Source organism: Cebus imitator, unplaced genomic scaffold (assembly GCF_001604975.1).
Source record: "Cebus imitator isolate Cc_AM_T3 unplaced genomic scaffold, Cebus_imitator-1.0 Scaffold24, whole genome shotgun sequence".
NCBI lineage: Eukaryota > Metazoa > Chordata > Mammalia > Primates > Cebidae > Cebus > Cebus imitator.
In genome coordinates, this window is record NW_016107339.1 from 9524945 (window position 1) to 9530981 (window position 6037).

General features: G+C 45.3%; 1 protein-coding gene across 1 annotated transcript in view; it reads right to left on the bottom strand.

The window, feature by feature from the left end:
- The window catches only part of RAB44 (RAB44, member RAS oncogene family), a 36304-nt gene that overhangs the window by 21234 nt on the left and 9033 nt on the right, over positions 1 to 6037 (bottom strand). The gene's annotated exons all lie outside the window — the stretch shown is intronic.

Here is a 6037-nt window from a genome sequence, read left to right on the forward strand (position 1 = left end):
CACGTGCCACCATGCCCAGCTAATTTTTTGTATTTTTAGTAGAGACGGGGTTTCACCATGTTGACCAGGATGGTCTCGATCTCTTGACCTCGTGATCCACCCTCCTCGGCCTCCCAAAGTGCTGGGATTACAGGCTTGAGCCACCGCGCCCGGCCTTAAACATAATTTTAAGTTGACATATTTTTTACTTCTTATTTTCACATGCTAGAAAGTGGCTGTATCTTTGGGTCATGTTAATAAGTGGATTCATTTTTTTCTGCTTTAAAAAGCTGGGTGTGGTGGCTCATGCCTGTAATCCCAGCACTTTGGGAGGCCGAGGCGGGTGGATCACCTGAGTTCAGGAGTTTGAGACCAGCCTGGCCAACATGGTGAAACCCCGTGTCTACTAAAAATACAAAAGTTATCTGCATGTGGTGGCGCATGCCTGTAGTCCCAGCTACTCTACCTGGGAGACTGAGGCAGGAAAATCACTTGATTCTAGGAGGCGGAGGCTGCAGTAAGCTGAGATTGCGCCACCGCACTCCAGCCTGGGCGATAGAGTGAGACTCCATCTCAAAAAAAAAGAAGTCGTGCAAAAGAAAGCGGAGACTCAAATATTTGCATGCCCGTATTCATAGCAGCGTTATACACAGTCGCCAAAAGATGCAGTCAGTCCGAGTGTTCACTGACAGATGAGAGGATAGACAAAATGGGACGTATATGTACAGTATTGCAGTGAGCAGAGATCGCACCACTGCGCTCCAGCCTGGGTGACAGAATGAGACTCCCCCTCAAAAAAAAAAAAATTCATATCCATTGAAAAGGAGAACAGCTTTTTGAAATCTGGATTGGTGAGTTTTCATGTTGCTGTTTTAAAGACGGAATATTATTCCGTCTTTAAAAAGAAAAACATTTGGACATATGCTACAATACAGGTAAACCTTGAGGACATTCTGCTAAGGAAAATACACCAATCACTAAAAGACAAACACTGTATGATTCCATTTCTATGAGGTATCTAGAGTAATCAGAGTTGTAGAGATACCAAGTAGAACAGGGAGAGCCAGGGGTTGGGGAGAGGGAAGCATGGGAGTTACTATTCAAGGGATGCAGAGTTCAACTTGGCAAGAAGAAAGGAGATGGATGGGGAAAATGGTTGTACAACATAGTGAATGTACTTAATGCCGCCGAATAGTACATTTTAAAATAGTTAAAATGTAGTTAAAATGATAATGGCTCTGTTATGTATATTTGACCACTGTTTTTTTAAGTTGTGTTAGGGACATGCAGGGCTGTAGAAAGCCTTGGGTTATGTGTATTTGTGAGCTCTGCTTGTCTGCTAACATGCTTGTATAAGACAGTTCTCTGTCTTATTATTTACCCTTAGTTCTTCCAGTGAAAGAGGTTAATTACACTGGTTAAAAGTGCAATTAATACAGGCTGGGGATGGTGGTTCAAGCCTGTAATCCCAACACTCTGGAAGGCCTAGGCAGGTGGATCACTTGAGGTCAGGAGTTCGAGACCAGCTTGGCCAACATGGCAAAACCCCGTCTGTACTAAAAATAGAAAAAAATCCTCCTGGTGTGGTGGAGGGCATGTGTAATCCCAGCCACTTGCGTGGCTGAGGCACAAGAATTGCTTGAACCCGGAAAGTGGAGGTTGCAGTGAGCCGAGATTGCACCACTGCACTCCAGCCAGGGCAACAGAGCAAGACCCTGTCTCCACACAACAGCAGCAACGACATAAGTTCAATTAACTACAGATGCTTGAGGCTTTACTAGGAGCAGTAGTGACAGAGAAACAGAACTTTGTCTACAAGGAAAATGGGATGCAGTGTTGTGTGAAAGTGGTTATTCTAGAACATGAAAAAGGGTGAAAAGGCAAAACTTGAATGGCTATAGAATGTTGCAGAGAGTTTGCTGAAAGAGAATTTTATCTGCCCTGACTTACAATACCTGAGTCTGAAAATAAGCTATGCAATGTATTAACATGTTGCCAACTTTGGCCCAGTTTTGGTAGGTTTAAGAATTAATAATAAATAGGCTGGACGCAGTGGCTCACGCCTGTAATCTCAGCACCCTGGGAGGCCGAGATGGGTGGATCACCTGAGGTCAGGAGTTTGAAACCAGCCTGATGTTATTAGGTAGTGTAATAATAACCACAGCCTTTCAATCTCGTTACTGGACACATTTCTCCTCTCCTACACCTCCCCGAAGCTCTGTTTTAAACTGCAGGGCTTATAAGAGAGAACCCACACCCAAATGAAGCATAAATAGTTCATGGAACCTGGCACAGTCCTTTTTCCCTAGACCTTGAGTCTGTTCTTGTCTGCTTCACTTGGGTCTTCTTTGACAAAGAGGAACACACTCAAAGTCTAGAGAAAAAGGACGGTGGCCGGTTCTATGAACTATGTATGCTTCACTTGGGTGTAGGCTTCCAAGCTGACACTGGATGGCCTGACTGCGCTAGCAGACTGAGGATTCCTACAACTCTTTTGAGTCCAAAAGCAGACAGCTTACCCAAGATCCAGCAGAACACTAATTAATTACATGGCACTGATGGAACAGCTGAAGGAAATCTAGTTATGGCTCTTTGTGGGCAATATCGTTGATAATATTTTTTATTGTTTTACTTTAATAGATCTGCGAGGAAGTTCTTCCTGGTCTTGAGCTGTCTCTAACCCTCAGTTTAGTAGATTATACTTTTTTTTTTAGACAGAGTCTCGCTCTGTCACCCAGGCTGGAGTGCAGTGGCATGATCTCGGCTCACTGCAACCTCCGCCTCCCAGGTTGAAGCGATTCTCCTGCCTCAGCCTCCCAAGTAGCTAGGATTACAGACAAATGCCACCACACCTAGCTAATTTTTGTGTTCTTAGTAGAGACAGGATTTCACCATGTTGGCCAGTCTGGTCAGGAACTCCTGACCTCAGGTGATCTGCCTGTCTCAGCCTTCTAAAGTGCTGAGATTACAGGCATGAGCCGCTATGCCCTGCCAGTATACTTTTGTAAGCTGAAATTCAACATTTCAAGTGGCATTTGAATCTCATTGACCCCCTTATGATTCAGAAACCAATACTTTTAAGCCTGGGCAACATGGAGCAACCCACAGCCCTGCCTCTATAAAAAATACAAAACATCAGTCGGGCATGATGGCACGTGTGTGTAGTCCCGGCTACTCAAGAGGCTGAGGCAAGAGAATCACTTGAACCTGGGAGGCGGAGGTTGCAATGAGCCAAGATCACACCACTGCACTCCAGCTTAGGTGAGAGAGCAAGACCCTGTCTCAAAAATAAAAAAAATTAAAAAGCCAGGCCCAGTGGCTGATGCCTGTAATCCTAGCACTTTGGGAGGCTGAGGGGGGTGGATCAGGAGGTCAAGAGTTTGAGACCAGCCTGGCCAACATGGTGAAACCCCGTCTCTATTAAAAGCATAAAAATTAGCTGGGCATGGTGGTGCATGCCTTTAATCCCAGCTACTCAGGAGGCTGAGGCAGGAGAATTGCCTGAACCCAGGAGGCAGATGTTGCAGTGAGCCGAGATAGCACATTGCACTCCAGCCTGGGCAACAAGAGAGAAACTCCGTCTCAAAAAACAAAATGAGATAGATGGCCAGACTGGCTCAACTGTCATCCCAGCACTTTGGGAGCCTGAGGCGGGAGGATCACAAGGTCCAGGAGTACAAGACCGGCCTGACCAACATGGTGAAACCCTGTCTCTATTAAAAATACAAAAATTAGCCGGACGTGGTGGCGTACACCTGTAATCTCAGCTACTCAGGAGGCTGAGGCAGGAGAATCACTTGAACCTGGGAGGCGGAGGTTGCAGTGAGCCGAGATGGCACCACTGCACTCCAGCCTGGGCGACAGAGCAAGACTTCATCTCAAAAAAAAAAATAATAATAAATTATTACTTTTACAGACTCTCCTTACCTTCCATGGCAGTATAGTTATTTGCACAGGTTCAACAGAATCTGTCCTCCTTTTTCGTCAAGATATAATTGGATAAATCAATTGTGCAATCAAGGCCCTACCTGGACTGTCTTTTGATGGGCTGATCCTCATTTAATCAGGTGGGACAAGCCTACTATAAGGAATGCCCATGGAACCAATCCCTACAAAACCCTGCCAGGAAGCTGGCCTGGAACTACATGGCTTGCTTCCTGGCAGAAGAGGGACCTTAGAAAAATCAGGGACCTCAAGAAGAGAGGCAGTCATTTATACTTATAGGCGATGCAAGTGACGTCTAGTGAAGACAGTATTTTGGGCTTGTTTTTCTAACCTTAGGATAGAAGTTGGGTGACCAACTCATCATAGTTTGCCCAGGACTTGCCAGTTTTAGCATTCAAAGTCCCACATCCCAGGAACCCCATTAGTCCTTGGAAAAGAGGAACAACTGATCACTCAATAGAACAACAAACTACAGATTTTTAAAAGTCCAACCAGGCTGGGCGTGGCAGCTCACAGCCGTCATTTCAGCACTTTGGGAAGCTGAGGTGGGAGGATTGCTTGAGGCCAAGAGTTAAACACCAAGACCTTATCTCTATAAAAATTTTAAGAATCAGGCAGGGCGCGGTGGTTCACGCCTGTAATCCCAGTACTTTGGGAGGCCAAGGTGGGTGAATCACGAGGTCAGGAGATCAAGACCAACCTGGCCAACACAGTGAAACCCCATCTCTACTAAAAATACAAAAAATTAGCCAGGCATGGTGGCACACGCCTGTAGTCCCAGCTACTCAGGAGGCTGAGGCAGAAGAATCACTTGAACCTGGAAGGCGGACATTGCAGTGAGCCGAGATCGTGCCACTGCACTCCAGCCTGAGTGACAGAGCAAGATTCCATCTCAAAAAAAAATTAAGAAGTAGCCAGGTGTAGTGGTATGTGCCTTTAGTCCTAGCTACTTAGGAGCCTGAGGTGAGAGGATCACTCCAGCCCAGGAGTTTGAGGCTGCAGTAAGCTATGATTGCACCACTGCACTCCATCTTGGATAACAGAGTGAAATCCTATCTCTCAAAAAAAAAAAAAGAAAAAATACAACCTAAGATTCTGTATGAAAACTTCTAGACAGAAGCTAAAATGTCTCAATACTGTCTCTATTTGCAGGGGAATTCAAAGAGACTCGTGTGTTTAATTATATCCTTGTTGCACCTATGGAAATAAGCCAATGTAATGACAGCAGCCTCTTATACTCCAAGAAAATTTTGGAGATTATCTGTGATCACAGAAAAAATATCCGGCTGGCACAGTGGCTCATGCCTGTAATCCCAGCACTTTGGGAGGCCAAGACAGGTGGATCACCCGAGCTCAGGAGTTTGAGATCAGCCTAGCCAACATGGCTCAACTCCGTCCCTACTAAAAATACAAAAACTATCCAGGCATGCTCACAGCCACAGATAATTCCAGCTACTCGGAAGGTTGAGGCAGGAGAATCACTTGAACCTGGGAGGCAAAGGTTGCAGTGAGCTGAGATCACACCACTTGCACTCCAGCCTGAGTGACAGAGCAAGGCTCCACCGAAGAGAGAAAGAAGAAAGAAAGAAAGAAAAAAAGAAAGTAAGGAAAGAAGGAAGGAAGGAAGGAAGAAAGGAAGGGAGGGAAGGAGGGAGGGAGGGAGGGAGAGAAGGGAGGAAAGAGGGAAGGGAGAAAGGAGGGAAGGGAGGAAGGAGGGAAGGAAGGAAGGAAGGAAGGGAAAGAAGGAGAGAAAAAGGAAGGAAGGAAGGAAGGGAGGGAGGGAAGGAGGGAGGGAGTGGGAGGGAGGAAGGAAGGAAGGAAGAAAGGAAGTCTGAAACTTGGAAAATGAGGCAGAAGGATGCTAGCACAATCCATTGTTTACCTTTCATGAAAAGTCCCAAACTTACTGAAGTTATTTGTTAACTTGGAGATTTTTGTCCAGAAGAAATGAAAATCATTTTTTCTAGTAGAACAGATAGCTTGAAAGATTTATGGCCTATTAGACATTAGCCATTTTAAAAATTGAACTCAGTAATCTTATCTTAATACTTTTCTGTCAAATTGTTTGCTTCTCGAATGCTCTTTGAACCAGTCATAACATTTTACTGGTGCC